The 15,870-nt window shown below is 47.3% G+C and overlaps 1 protein-coding gene across 19 annotated transcripts in view; it reads left to right on the forward strand.

Moving 5' to 3' along the window:
* Positions 1 to 367: 367 nt before the first annotated feature.
* NRXN3 (neurexin 3) overlaps positions 368 to 15,870 on the forward strand; it is a 1,534,711-nt gene continuing 1,519,208 nt past the window's right edge. For all 19 annotated transcript variants that reach the window (XM_077910198.1, XM_077910203.1, XM_077910191.1 and 16 more), the window contains exon 1: positions 368 to 662. The gene's annotated coding sequence lies outside the window, so the exon portion shown is untranslated. The remainder of the gene's footprint in view (positions 663 to 15,870) is intronic.

Consider the following 15,870-nt stretch of genomic DNA (forward strand, 5'->3'; position numbering starts at 1 on the left):
TCCATTCCCTGTCTCTGCAATAAGACACATGTACCTTCAGCAGTGGGGAAGTGGCTTAGTCTACTGAAGCTGTAAATGAGGATTTTGTCTTTATTTTTAACGCCTGCTCCGGTTCTGGCAAAGAACCTTCCTCGGGCTGGGGTGGGGGGAGGACTGAGCTCCTGACACTGCCTCTTTGTCACAGGGGGGCTGCACAGTGCCTCTCCCTGATGATATCTTCTCAGCTGTTTGCAAAACAGCCAGAGAGGAGGTGAAGCCCTAAGCCAGGCAGCCTGGCTGTCTCTTTAAATGCCGGGGTCTGTGTGAGAGAGGGAGGGGCCGGCTCTGGAGTGCGTGAAATTCCTGGGCTCCCCGGCAGTCTCAGGCTCCGAGCTCAGCCCTACACATCTCCTCTTGCATGCAACTCCCCGAGAGGGAGAGGCGAGCGTGTCCTCCCCTCTCTGGCAGCCGCCAGCATCTCAAGCCACCGCGGACCTGCTTTTCACACCTCTGACACCCCCCTCCCTTCTTCCCCGCCACTCCCTCCCAGAGAGAGAGAGAAAAGAAAAAGGAGACAGAAAGATTCTGGAATTTGAACCTTCCCAAAGAGGAAACATACCCAGCAAAGTCAGTTGACTAAACATCAAACAAACAGATCCCAAATCTTCTGTTCAACTGGAAAGGTAAGGTTTGGGGGGAAAAGGAAGGCAGGCAGGGTTTTGAAACAACTCAAGGTTCTTGTTCGTTCTGGGAAGAGGTTGCTCCTGAGAGGGTAGAAGTTTTCAGTTGGGAGCGACCAACCTAGATTTTTTTTTTTTTTTGGATGCTGGATCCGAGAGCCTCGGCTGACCATGGGAATGGCTTTTCAACTGGCTTTCTCCTCTTTCAGTTTCTCCTGGAAGTTGAGTCCTTTTGCTCCAGATGTTGGAAAAAGTCAGAGAATGTTTTAGATTTTTAAATTTTTTGGAGTCTTTCTCCTATTTGCTTAGATTGTTAGTCTGAAATGATGTATCCCCAACACTTCATTTTGGGCAGGTAGTTTTTTTGGCATTTTGTAGCTACTTTCCCTCTAATTATTATTATTTTTTTCTTGGGAGAAGGCTGGCTCAAAAGCGAAAGAGAAGGGACACTCTGAGGATCATAAGACAAAATTGAATTGAGACGGGATTTCCCTAGCTGTTGAGGAATTAAGGGGTGTGTGTGTATGTGTGTTATGTGTGTGTGTGTAAGATTTTTTTTTTTTTTTTTTTTTTTTTTTAGAAAGGGTGTGAGGAGATGTTTCTTGAGTCTGAAGATTCAGGTTGGACTCCTGTTATCTTGTGAAGGTGGGCATAATCAGAAGGTGAAAAGGGAGAGTGTGTGTATGTGTGTGTGTCTGCGCGCGCGTGTGCGCTCCTGTTTGGATCTGTTACAAGGAAATCTTCTTCTTCTGCCTTCCATTTGTTTATATTAATGATTTAGTAGCAGGCTTGCCTGAAAACTTCCACTCTGTGTAAGCACTGTGGGTTTTGCAAGCTCTCAGTGACCTTAAAGGCTGATTCGATGTATTTTTTTTTTCAAGGCATTGTGTTGTACCCAGAGTTTTGGCTCTTTCCCTCTCTCTTTTTTAACCATGAAACTTAACTGCTTTAGAAACATCATCCTGATGACAAGGGAAAAATAATCTGTCCTCCCCTCACCCCCCATCCCTTCCTAGGCCAGTGATGTAATACCAACCTATGGGCTCGGCTGCTTTGCAGGTGACTTATCCTGTGATTACTTGTTAAAAAAATAAATTTCTTCCACCCTCCATTAAATGCCTTCTCTTTTGATTTGGATGTAGAAATACCATCATGCAGTGAGAAAATTATATTTTTGCTAACTCTTACTGGGTTTAGTTAAGGTAGGATTCTTTTCCCCTGATCATTATTTAAAAAAATTTTTTTTTAAATGCAAAGGTCAGAGATCATTGAGAGCTAGGCTAGGATGGAGCAAGACACAGACCACCTAGGAGAAGTGGGAGAGCAGGAGCTGTCCTCTCCCCGCTTCCTCCGGTCATTCCCGCTTGGGGAGATAGTTTCCTTTTACCAGACCAATCCACCTCAATATTCTTAATTCTTTCTCTGCCCGGGGTCCTGTGGATGGCTCTGGGAGCAAGAGGGGCACTTCTTGTCACACCTGGAGGACAGTGTAGTTTCAGGGGTCAGATGACCGTTTGCCTTTGTGATGAAGGTTCCAATGGAAATTTGAACTCCCAGCGCACTGGGTGACTCTGTGCCCGGGATAGTCTATCTGGGGGCACCTGGAGGTTAGGTCTGGCGAACCCGAAGAACTAGCCCTTTATGACTTTGCTGTTCTGGGGTAGAGCCTCCTTCATCGTTCAAGGGCTTCTGCATCGCCTTTCGAGTTAAAATGGTCCCGCTGGTTATGATGGGCAAGTTTACCTAAGGGCTACTGGGTACGTGGCGGAGGGATGGAGGGGAGAGAGACATAGCAAGGCTGGAATTTTTTTTTTTAATCATCTAGCTTAATCTGCCTATGTGATATTGGGGCAAACGATATTTCAGACGGGTGCTGGTTGTGCAGAGATATTTCTATTGTTTGATTTTTTTTTTTTTGTTGGGGAGTGGAGAGCAAGGGCTCTTGGCCCATTTTCTGCAGCCTGGGGTTCATCCTGAGAGCCAGTCTTCCTTCTGGAAGAGGGGGAAAAGGCTGGACGCTGGAAGTTCGCTATTAAAGTGAGCAACAGGGCTGGGTTAATTTTTTTCTTTTTAAACAACCGGACTGTGCGAATACCCTTTTCTGGAGCTTTCCGGCCCTTTCTAGTGAAATAATGATTTTTAAAAAATTGCTTCTTAAGATGAAGGGGCCAGAAATCAAAGGGATTCTAGATTTTTTAGAGACAACTACCTCTTTGCTTCTCTGGTAGCTCCCTGTTATTAATTATTGGGGGTTGTACGGGGGTCTGGCCTCCGTTTTGGTTAATTTCTTTTTAATGCTGCGTTTCTACTGAATATGTTGATGATTTGCTGCTTATATAAGGGAAAGAATGTATTGAGGTGGATTGATGCTTGGGGTTTTGAGATCGGCTACTGAGATTGGGTGGCGATTGGTGTATTTGTCGATGTGCATGGTAGGAAGGTCTTTTCTTTTGGGTGGTGGGGGACAAGGGGACGGTTGGGAAATGGTAGATGAGATGCTACAGCGAATGGGGATATGAGGGGAGACGGAGGTGAGGTCGGAAGTCACCGGTTTGCAGAATTTCTGTCTTGCATCCCCCTTTCTCTCGCTCCTTGGGAAAAAAAAATCCATTATCTCTAAAAACACATTATTCTTCAATTGGCCTTTTAGAGAGAAAAAGAGAGGGAGGGGAGGGGTTAATTTGGTAAGGGGGCCTGGTTGTAATTAGCCCACTGCTGCAAAACTGAGATAGAGAAATCCACCCGCACCAGCTTTGGGGGCACAGAGAGGCAGCGGGAGATGGGGGACAGGTTGTCAGTCTTAGATGAACAGTGGAGCAGTGGGCTTGGCGTTTGGGTATTGTGTGCGTTCGTGTCTCAAGTGCTCGTGCAGTGTTTTCCACCCCACCACCAATTCCCCCCTTTATCCTCCCCCAATTCGGCCATGCTCTTGCCTTCTATTGCCATGCATGGCTCTCCCCTACCCCATATGCCCCCCTCCCCCCTTTCCTCTAGCCCTTTCCATCTCCATGAGAAAATTCAGATTCTGATGGCTCTGCGGCTCTTTTTTCTTTCCTTTCCTTTCCTTTCCTTTTTTTTTTTTTTTTTTTTTTTTTTTGCAACACAACAGTGGTGCGATGGCCTTTCCTACATGCCACACGGATGCAGCCTTCTGATAGGAGGGCTAAGTCGGCACATCTACACACGCACTTGCACACGCTCTTGCACACACACACACTCAGACGGACACAGGCGACCAAGGACTTGATTTCGTTTGGTTTCATTCCCCTCTGTCACTCTCCCCGCCCCTACCTCCACCATGGCTCCTTTCCACCCATCTTCATACGGGCAATGCAGTAACGCTATCCACGTCTTCTCCCCACACCGCTCTCTTCTTTCTCCTCGCCATTATTCTTTCCCGAAAGCTGTGGTGTGTCGCAGTTCATGGGATTAGCATGTTGGAGAGTCTTTGGGGGAGGGGACTTCTTGAGAAGGGATTGGAGTGGGGGTAGATGACATTAATGATTTCTTTCCCCCCTTTTTTTTTTTTTGCCAAATAAGCATCCAGTGATAATGATCCAATTTAACCATCCGTGTAATATGTTTGCGGCACGTTGGAGGAAGGTTATGGGGAAAGCAGAGTCTGGACTGGGTTACCTCTGGGGAGATTTGCTGCCTGGACGGTAGAGACAGACAGCACCCCCCACACCCACCCATACGTATGCTCTCTCACGCCAACACACACAGCTCTGCTCAGTGGGCTGTGTCAAGCCAGAGGGCACTGCAGAATGTCCCAGAGTTGTCGTCGTTCCTTGCGAGGACGGAATGATGTCTTTGTCCTACCCAGCTCTCGCTCTGATGTCCGATGGTGTCTGGTCTTGAAATTCTTGGTGGCCTTTGTGTTGCCTTTTGGGAGGGGGCTGGCGGGGTGTTTGTGTTTTGCCAAGCCCCGGTATGCCTCCTGTTGGACCACATGGGAGCGTCAACACCATGTGTGCGGGTCACGCAGGAGGCTGCCTGTCTGTCTGTGTCGCCGGAGTGTGATTGTTGGCTGTGGCCGTGCGCGGGGCTCTGGAGAGGTGCGGGGGTGCCAGGGAGGGGGAGCTGACTTCCCTTGGGGATGGGAGGGCAAAAAAGCAGGGGTGTGGAGTGTTCAGGGTAGCTGAGAAGAGGGTGGTGGTGGGGGTGGGGGGGAGAAACTGCTCGGGTCTCCAGGGAAAGCTGGCGCGAGGTCCCCGTGTCCCCAAGCTAGCCTGTGGGCGGGGGTGCTGGTGGCTGACTGGTGGGCGGTACAGACTGAAGGGGGAGAGGTGGGCGAAATTGAGGGTTTCCCTGCCACCTCCGGAGCCGTCCTCCCGGCGCCTGCCCGCCTTGGGCAGCTGGGCCCTGGTGGAGGCCACAGCCCCCAGGATCCGAGATGGCCCTGGGAAAGCAGCCGGCCCCAGGGCTCCCGGGCTCCAGGCTGGGCTGCCCTAACTACCAGACGCCATTTTCCGTCTCCTTTGGCTAAAGGTGTGTCCCTCTTTATGTAATTATAAATGAAACTGGCAAACATTTTGCCTGAAAGAAAAAAAAAATCCCCAGAGCAAAATGCTGATTGTCCTCCGTTTCTGATGTCCCTCCCCCTTCCCGGGGCTGACCTTGAGGAGTTAGGGAGAAAGGGTTACGTCATTGCTAGAGAAAGGGGAGAAATAGGGAGCAGGATGCCTCAGGGGCAAATTTTTGTGCCAAACACTGAGAAGGGAGTATTCTTGGGATCCCCACTCCCTTCTCCTTACATGACCCTTATGTGTGGATGGGAGACGTGTAAAAGTACAAGTGTCCCTTCCAAAGCTTGCCTCCTAGAAATGCACCTGCCTGGTAGGTTAGTTAGTCTGCCTGTGATGGTCAGGCCTGGTCTCCCCCAAGCACACACCTGCAGGCAGAAATGGCTGAGCCACAGTTCTGACCCTTGAGGTCCAGCCCTGGCTGCTCTGCAGTTGACTAAGTGAGGCCCTGTGGCTGGGCCAGTCACAGGTGGCAGTACTGGGCTCCAGTGGGGGCTCTGCATGGGACCAGCTCCCAGCCTCTTTTTCCAGGTCCCTGTGCAAATGATACCTACTCAGAGAGGACTATCTTGACCAGCTTTCTGAAATAGCCCCTTGACCCCACCACTGGCCACTTTCCAGCCCATTAGCTTGCCTTTAATTCTAATCAGCTAATCGCTACCTAATACTGTATTATATATTGAAGTGTTAAGGTGATCTTGTCTCCTCTAGAATGCAAACTCCGGGTGCTCGGGGACTTTGTTTTTGTTCATTGCCTTCTTCTTGGTGCCTAGGACACTTCCAGCCGCATAGTAGGTACTCAACAAATATTTGTCGATTGGAGGAAAGAATCTTATGGGTTTGGTATTGGCGTTCTCTTTTCTTCTCTAGCACCTTGGATCTTTCTTCTGGGAAAGTTGAACTTTGCCTCTGGCTGTCTTATCCCTCCATGCAAGTCCCAGATCTGCTGGAGGGATTGGAAAATGTGAAACTTTCTGATTGAGAAAGGTCTCCATGCCTGACTCAGAGGGACTCTTCCTCCTTCATGATCCCTGTAATATTAGTCATCATAGTCATCATCATCAAAATGGTGGTATAGCTGCCATTTTTGAGGATCTTAATATATATACCAAGTTCTGCACCAAGATTTTTTTTGATTTGTATTTTTTTGGTGTCTTTTTTTTTTTTTTTTTTTGGTAAACATTCATTATCTCATTTAATTCTCCAAACAGCAGGATGCAGTATATTCTTATTATTTGCCTTGAACAGAGGAGATTGAGGCTTAGACTTACACAAAGTAAACTAGTAAACTGGCAGATCAAAGTTTGAACTTAGGTCTGTCTTATTCCAGAGTCCAAGTTCATGACCCTTATGTGTTACCTGTTAGAGGTAAATGGGAGATGAGCCATCATCTCTTTCAGTGCCCTCAAATACAGATGAGAAAACTGAGGTGTAGAGAGATTAAGTGGCTTTTCCAAATTCATATGCCAAATCTGATCCAGAGACAAAGCTGGAATCCAGGTTTCTTGGTGCCCAGATAGTGCTCCTTCCACACCATCATACATACTTTTTCAAAGGGTATCGTGCTACTGGCTACCTGAGGGGCCCTCTTAGTTCTTTTCCTTCCTCTATCAGAGGGGCAGGTCTTGGTGAGGGGGTTGGGGGGAGCTGTGCCTTTAAAGAGGGCTGACTTGACTCTTGCAGAGTAGAGGGAGACTGGAGGACGACTGGTGGCCTACACTACCAGGTCACTGGAGTCCTTGAGCGCTGGTCAAAGTTATCCTCTGAATGTGCTGGAGGAAGAGACCACAGTGGCATGCTCCAGGTTTTCAATCCCATGCCCCTTAAGGTTGCTCTCAGGATGTAGTAGCGGCTCCATTCAGAATTCCAAGCAGCTGGTCTCTGGATCCTGACAACCTACGAAACTTGTGTGTTTCTCCTAGACTGGCTTGGCCCTGGTTTCTCAAGAAAAGGAGGCATGGGCTCAGATATTAGCCTCAATGTGTTTCATTTCTGTGTCCAGAGGCTGGCTAGGGAGCATGATGTCATGAAATGTGGGTGAAGGGCCCCTGTCAAGTTCTGCTGCTCCACCCCTAGGGTTGGCCTTAACCTTGAATTAGAGAGGGGTTAGACATCCTAGCCAGGTGTGTGTGTATATGTGTGTATGTGTGTGTGTTGTTGGGGTGAGGGCAGTGGGATAACGGAGGCCAGAGTGCAGTGGATTCTGAGAACCAGGAAAGACTTACCCTGTGCCTGGACCTTGAGACAGGGCATGAAGCTGTTTCTGTGTGACCTTGAGATGGGGTGACCAAATGCCCTGGTTTGCAGAGACAGTTCCCATCTAGGCCTTTGTCCTAGTGTAATTATTAACTTTCAAAAGTGTCCTGGTTTGGATGATAAAATATATAATCATCTTTCTTTGAGATGGCACCACCCACTTTCTGTTAATGGGTAGAGAGAGGAAAGGGGAATGCAGCGGGGGAAATCCAGTTTTAGGAGGAAGGTGACTGAAAGTAGAGCCTTTTGCTAGAGATACTTCCACTGTCCCCATTTTTAAAGGTTGAAGACCTGAATCTTTTGACTAGTTTTACGATCAACCTCACCACTACTACTAACCTTATTAGTCTTGCAACACTACCACTAGCCAACATTTGAGTCTTACTGTGTACCAGATATTATGCTAAGCCCCTGACATGCATTATCTCCCTTAGTCTTCCCACAACCCTATGAGATAGGTGCTATTGTCATTTCTGTATTACAACCTCCCGCCCAAGGCCTAAAAAGGTTAAGTAATATGTCTAAGGTCATGCAGGTAGGAATGGCGAGGTCATGATTTAAACTCAGTGAGCCTGGCTCTGAAGCCTCTGGTTCTTAAATCCTGTGTCATACCCCCTCTGTGGGCCTGTACTCCAGATCCCAAAGTCTGGGAACCTGATTCTGAGAGCTGACCCACTTGCCAGGCATTCTGACTCAACTCTGGGACATGCTGAAGATGTTGCTGCCAGTCAGAGGCACTTTAGGGTTAGGGCAGGGACACTGCTGGCCATGCAATGGCACTGCTGGTTGTCTTTATGATGGTGCTTGGAAACTCTGTTCCTCGTGGTGTCTGTTACCTTCTTCCTTGCTTCAAGCATCTTGTCAGAAAAAAGAGTTTAGGTTGTTTGGGATGGTGGTGGGTTGGCAGAAGGCAGAGAACTTGCAATGTGTTTACCTCTGCTTTATTCTGTGGCTCTGATCCTTGATGAGCCTGCACTCTCATGGCTCCTGCAGTAGGGCCTGGACCTCAGTGGGAGAATCTGGTGAATGGACTGTCCTCTAGCACCTGCTATTCACAAAGCATGGTGTCTGCTTGGTATTTCCTTTAGACAGGTAGTGTTCTCATTTGCCTGACAAGGAAATGGGGTTAAATAGCTTGTCTAAGATCAGACAGTGAAGAAGTAACAGACCTTGCATCTGACTCTAGGATTCATGCTGTTTCTGAGAACTTGTACTGGAGGAGAGGGGGCAGGAGTTATAGAAGATCTAAAATGGGGACTAGAGGAGGGGAGGTCTTCAAATCAGCTCTTGAGGCTGAGGGCTGGTTGGAGCATCTGGGGCTCATCATCTTAGTCAGCCAGGGCAAGATAGCTGCTGACCCCTAAGCTAGATGAGTGTGGTTCTGGTCTGGAGAGCAGGCGGGGAGATGGGCTCATCCACAGCTTCTTAGGTGGAGGCTGGGGACATCTTTCCCACATGGAATAGTGATATGTGTACTGACACCAAATCCTACCTTTCCCTCCTGCATCAATGTCATCAGGTTAAGGGTAAGAAGGGATGGGTGGGTTTACGCCTAGATCCAGGGAGGGAAATACACAGAGGGAAGAGTATGGATTCCCTAGACTGGAGGACTCCACAGCCAAAGGAAGAGCTTTTTCTTGGTTGAGTGGGAGGGAAGAGAAGAGCATTTTTCTGACTGAGGGGATGGTCTGAAGCCCCCAAGCTGAGCTGCATTAGCTTCATTGCAGTCCCATTGAAGACTGTGTTTATTTTTCCAATAATGTGTTAATTAAACATCGATTTCCGGATGGAGGAAAGGGAATTGGATTGCTAGAGCTAAATGGAGTGAGGAGGATGGGGAGCTGGTAAGAGGGGCCCCAAGCTGGAGTCAGCATTCTTGCAGCATTGCCCCAGGGGGTGGGGGTAGAGGGGAGCTGGGGCTGCCTCTTGTTCTGGTTCCAGATTTGGAATTGCCATCTCCCCATGAGCCTTCAGGAGGCATCTTTTCTACCCACTGGCTGCCAGAGCAGATGGAGAGTGCTCTTTGCTGAACCTCAATTCAAGGAAGAGAAATGACTATTCCCCATCTTCACCGGCCTCTCTGCTTTGTTGAACTCCCTTGTGCCCAGCCTCATGTTAGCATTCTTTTGATAAATGTGGGGTTAGTGCTTTTATACCACCACTTTGGAAACTGAGTCTCAGACAAGTTAAATGGCGAATTCAAGAGCAAAGAACTGGCAAAGTACGGCAAGGAAGGGGGCCCTGGAGGAGTAGGAAGTACCTGAGGTTGACAGAACAGTTGCCAAGGGTCCAAGCTCCTGTAAAGTAAAAAAAAAAAAAAAAAAAAAAAAAAAAAAAATAGTGAAGCATCTGATAGGCAACAAGCAGGACCCTTTGATACCTTATCGTTGATTCAGACGTATTGAACTAACTATGTGCCTGCAGCCACATTAAGTGCCTTGCCCATAGGTTGTGAGGCTACAGTGACCAAGTGTCAGGGAATATTATTCCCATTTTACAGACAGGGAAAGTGGGGCTTGGAGAGATGAACTTGCCTGAGGTTGCAGAGTTGGTGAATGGTGCTGAGATAAAAGTTGAAGTTACTTTAGTAAAGAAGACTCTGGGAACCTTTATAGTTGTGCTCCATTGTCTTGTATATACTGATACACTCAGCAAATCACCTATAAGTTCTAGGAGGTAAACACATGGGGCTTTTAGGATGGATGCTCTGACCAGACCATGTGCCTCAGAAATATCCGAGGTCTTGCCAGGTGACCCCCACTGTCCCTTCCTTTCTTGGCTGTAGCAGCTTAGGCCGAGTGTCTGGTTGGGTGGAGGCTGGTCTGGGGTGTTTGTGGTGCTTGAAGCCTGCATGGTGGTGAGCTGGGAGGTGGGGGGTTAAGTTAGAGCAGCAGTTCTCAAACTTTGCTGCATATTGGATTCACAATATTAAATCCCAAACCTATGTTGCACCTCATATGGATTAAATTAGAATATTTAGGGGTAAGACCCTGGCATCAGTATATTTTAAAGATGCCTGGGTGATTCCATCAGGCTTGCAAAACAGTGGTTCAGAATGTCTCTGCTGCAAAGCAGGTGTTGGCAGGCTAGGCCAGCATCTGTTTCCAGAGTTATGTTGCAATTGAGAAAGTAATTGGTTGTACCTACCCAGGACCCAGTGGGGGCAGTGCTTATTGTGATCAGTTTGCTTCTCTTTAGAGTAGCATCTTTCAGACTTTGGTATGCATCAAAATGTCTTGGGAGCTCTTACAAAATGCGTATTCTCAGGCCCACTGCACATCTGAGTTAGGTCTGGGGTGGGGCCCAGGAATCTATATTGAAAGCAAGTACTTTCTGTGGCCGGGTGAAGTTGTGACATACAGGGCCAGCCTCAGAACTCCTTTTATTCCATTCCAGAACTTTGTGAGACCCTCTTTATTTGGAGGGCAAAAAGGTAAGGACAGGGTCTGCTGTGGTTACCTATTGCTCTGTGAGATTTGGCCTTTTTTGCCTAGGACCAGGTGTCCACTACTGACATGGGAAGGCCTATGCAGAGCTGTGTTTAGTGCCCTGTGTGCAGGAGCCCTGAGGGAGGAGAGGATGATCCCAACCTGGAAATTCGGCAGGCTCCCTTCTCAGGTTTAAAAAAATCAGAGTAAATCTCTGCACAACTTGAGTGTTTGGAAGTCTGTCAGCAGCAACCATCCTGAGCCTTCCCCAGGGATCAGTGAAACAGCTTCTCTGGGGCTCATTTTAAACTTTTCTTCCAAAGCTGTCAAAAAATAGAGAATAGTCAGAGACTCTCAGAGCTGGAAGGGACCTTGGTGATCATCTATGCCAGCGCTAATATTCTGTTCATCTATTCATGCATTTATTCATCCAAGAGATATTTATTAAACACCTACTGTATCCAGGCACTGTACCAGGTGCTGGGAATACAGCCACAGTCAAGAGAGATTACTTGGTTGTTCCCTGATGGAGCTTACACTTGGGTGGAGAGGTAAATATCAAACACCACCAAGAAATATATAATTATTAATTATGATGAATGCTCTGAAGGAAACATACAGGAGGGCTCTGAGAATTATGGAGCCCTAATGTAGAATGAGGGCATAGAGGAAATGTTGATTGAGTGGGTGATAGAGATGATTCCACCAGGGTCCACAGGCCTGTTTATTCTGGGTCAGGGAAAACCCGGGGGAAGGGTGAGCACAGGATATCTCTGGGGGCATAGTTGCCCCTCTGTCTCATGAGTAGTCTCTGCTTTTCTTCCCTTTGGCAAGAGCCACCAGGCCAGCCTTCTAGGTCTGTTGGCCCATAAGTCCATAGGGAACATTTACCCTCTGACCCTGTCTCCCCACCTTCCAGCCCCACCTGTTACTAATTAGTGAGATGCTGGTCACCTGATATTCCCTCCCACCTCCTCCTGGTGCCTCCCTAAACAATTGCTGTCTCCTTCCCTGTGCTCACCTGCTATCTCCTCCGCCCTTAAGTTGTGGGGTCCTCTGGCCACCCTGAGAAGATATGAGTGGAGGTAGGAAGAGGTATAGGGACTCAGGTCATGGACTTGGTCTGGTGTCAGAAGGGAGAGGCCAGAAGATGTGCACAGAGAAAGGAGATGTGTTCATAAGGCGCTGGTAAAATATTAAATTCCTGAAAAGTTTACCAGGACATGGGAGTTCATTTCTTTGACCTCCTTTCTGACCTGACCTACAGGTGAGTAAAGCTGTGCATGTAGGGATCCCTGGGTGGTGCAGCGGTTTGGCGCCTGCCTTTGCCCCAGGGCGCGATCCTGGAGACCCGGGATCGAATCCCACGTCAGGCTCCCGGTGCATGGAGCCTGCTTCTCTCTCTGCCTCTCTCTCTCTCTCTCTGTGACTATCATAAATAAATAAAAATTAAAAAAATATCTTAAAAAAAAAGCTGTGCATGTAGATGAGCACCCCATGAGATGGAGGCCATTTTGCACTCTGCTCTGTGCCTCTTCCAGGGTTGACAAGGTGGTTCTGGCAAGGGGGACATCAGAAGTGGGCAGTCTAGCTTCTCGTCTGCTTTTCTCCAGGTCTTAGAGTGGTGGGGGCTGCCTCAGTACTGGGCTCTAACTCTGATGAGGCTAACACTTGAAGGCCACTCCCCAGATTCCTGGAATCAAGACAGAAAAGAGAAAGCAGGGAAGCTTTCTCTGAGAAGGGGCGGGATGTGTGGGAGGTAAGGAGGTTGGCCAGTGTGTGGGTTGTGGAGTTTGGATGACAGTCGCACTTTCTTTTTTCATATATGTGTGGTTATTTTTTTTTTTTTTTACAGTCAACTTCTTATAAAAGTGACTTAATTATTTTCTTATTACAGAATAACATATGTTTGTTATAGAACATTTAGAAAATACCAAAAACAAAAATAAAAAATCACCTGTAAGTCACCCCTACAAAATTAACTAGTGGGAAAATTTTTGATATCTGTCTTTCCAGCTTAATTTCTAAGCATCTACAATCCAGGGTATGCTATTTTGTTTTTGAAGAAATTCATTCGCTCATTTAACAAGCACTAATTGAGCACCCACTCTGTGCCAGGCACCAGCAATCACATTTTGGAAGCTCTCATACTAGCTTGATTTTTCACTTAAAGATGTAGCATGAGCACTTTTCACAGCAGCCTCTCATGCCTTTGAGCTTCCAGATTTAGATTTTGGGTGTAATGAGGCAGTTGGCAAATTTTGGCATCTTAGATCTTATGTCTTAAGGAAGAATTGTTGAGCCTCTCTCTTCTTGGCACCTAAGGCAGGCACCATATTAGACCCCTTGGGAGAAAATGTGTCCCATTACTCAGGAGATAAGGAAAGGACAGAAGAAAGTTTGAAGGGTGGGAAAAACCCTAGTCCTTATTTAGTGTTAGAGTCTGGAATTTCTCCCAGTGGTGGGTTTGGAAAGGAGAGGTTCCATTCTCCTAAGAAGAACCCTAGCAGCCTACAGAGTGGGTGGAAATGGTACACGACTAGCTTCTTCAATGTAGAGATGGGGGCCAAGAGCAGGTAAGTGACTTGGCCAAGACACACAGGTGATTGATGACAGAGCTGAGGCTGGACCTTGGGGAACTGAGCTAAGGAGAGTTGCATGAGAATAGTTGTGGGTGGATTTGATAGGACTGCTATAGAGGGAGCCCATGTGGGCTGGATGGAGGGATTCCAGTGACCCTGCCTGAGTTTGAATACTGTGTATAGAGGCAGTTTGCAGTACGAGTCTGATTTGCTGATCCATTACTGATCTCTTACCCCATTCCCTGTCCACAGTGTACCCCGTGCTATCATCTCTCATATGCCCATTTGCGGTTCTATGAAAGCTTAGGAGGTGGGGAGTGAGAGAAGAATGCCCTCTGGAAGGCCAACACTACTCACAGACCAAGCTGGTGTGGTGTGGGCTTCTACAAATTCAATTCAGAAGACACTGCCTGCCTGACATGGCTCTACTCTCTCAGCAGAAGCCACCAAGCTGGATCATTGAGCTCAGTCCAGAATATGGTCCATGTGGGTGCTTGTGACTCATCTTGGCACACAGGCAGGGAGGAGGAAAGGGAGTAAGGGGGTAACTACAAGGGCTAAGCCAGTCTTCATCTTTCAACATTGTTTTCCTGTGGTTTTTGTCATTCTTCAGAGAAAAGAGGCTAAGAGTCTTTTAGGGAAGCCTGAGGATTGGTGCTTCTTGCAAAATACTTCTGAAGGGTCTTATGGTTTCCGAGGCAAAGCCTGAGGTACAGGAACCCGAGTTCATGCTTTAGGTATTTGAGTTTTTTATTCCTTTTGCAGTGTGTACATGCACAGCTCCTCCAGGATCAGCTTTGATTGATAGGTGCCTTGGCAACATCACTATTTCCTCAAGGATATGATAACTTCAGAATTGCTTTGCTGGTTTCTGGTCATATTTAGCTGGCCCTCACTGGGCCGTTCTATGCTCCGGACTGTGTTTGGAGAATTAATTTGCTTTATGCCTCAAAGTCAATAGGACGCTTTTTGTTTTTGTTTCCTGAAATGAAGGCAGAAATTTTACTAGAGGATCCCACCCTGAGCTGGCAAAAAGGGGCCTCTTCTGTCTTGGTGATTTTTACTCCTGTGTGTGAATCTGTTTGGGGTAGCTGGACATTGAACGAGGGTGGTAAGGTGTGGATAGAGGGGCCTGGGACATGGTGATTTCAAGTTTCAGATTGTCCTACTGCTCTGAGCTGACTTTTGGGTGAGCTATAGACTTGGGCAAAAAGAACCATATTTGAATTTAGCTGGTGTTCATAGCCATGTGGCACTGGACATTTGGCTTTTAAATTTCAGAGGACAGCTATGGAGGAACTGATGACTCTCTGGGTCGTGTGAATGTTTTTTGTTCTGCAGGACTCCTGAGGTAACAGTGAGAATGGACCTCTAAGTCATTGAGGGGCTGCTTCATGCACGCACTGTGCCTGAGCTTTTCCCGTGCTATCTAGATCCTCACGATATGGCCCATGAGGCAGGTAGCAGTATCTTCACTTTATAGATCAGAAAAATAAAAGCTCAGAGAGGTTAAGTAATTTTCCCAAAGCCTCTCAGAAAGTAAGTGAGATGTAAATCCAGTAGTTTCTGACTTAAAGGCCTGCAGTGCTCTGGTTATCAAGATGTGGTAGGAAAAGCATGAGTTTTGGGATCACACATGCAGATTTTGGGTAACTCCCTGTTGCTTATTTACTAGTCAAGTGGTAAAGCTGAGCTCAAGTGTCCTTATCTGTAAATCAGAGGTAATGACATAATCTTTGTTGTTGGGGGATAGCTCAGAATCAAGTGACTTGTCCAAGGTCATCTTGCAGTTGGTATCAAGGGTTAGAACCCAAGTGGTCTGATGTCACTCTTCTCTCCATTCTATACCACTTTGGTTCTGCCTGGCTTCCAACAGCCATAGCCATGATAGTAGTGATGGTGGTAATTTTTATTTTGTGTTAGTTGGAGTGTTCTAATAGCAATTTCTGCATCAGGTGACAAATGGAACGGGCAAGGAGACTTTCTTTTCGTTTTTCTCCCTCCTAATACCTTGACCTGGATTTTCTTAGGACCAAGAATTGAAGAAATGAGATCAGGGCTAAGTGTAAAGGTGAGCTGTTAGGATCTCAGGGTTTTGGGGATGGGGTAGGTCAAAGCCTGAGGTGAGAGAAATCATCAGATGACTTAGTGGAACATGACAGAGTCCTTTATGTGGAGGAAGGGGAGTCCCTAAGTGGAGTAGGGACCTTGAGCTCACTGTGTGTTCTTGGGACTTTTGTAAATGAACACATTGGTAATACCCATGAGCCATGTGACTGTCCTGCCCACACCCCTGGAAGGTTAATATTGTCACCCTTGTATTGGAGGGACAGATTAGAGGGACAAAATTGCTGATGGCTCTGCAAGACAGTAAGTATCAGAACAAGATTCAAAAAGGGACTGCTGGATCCAAGGCTTT

The sequence above is a fragment of the Canis aureus genome, chromosome 9 (assembly GCF_053574225.1).
Source record: "Canis aureus isolate CA01 chromosome 9, VMU_Caureus_v.1.0, whole genome shotgun sequence".
Lineage (NCBI taxonomy): Eukaryota > Metazoa > Chordata > Mammalia > Carnivora > Canidae > Canis > Canis aureus.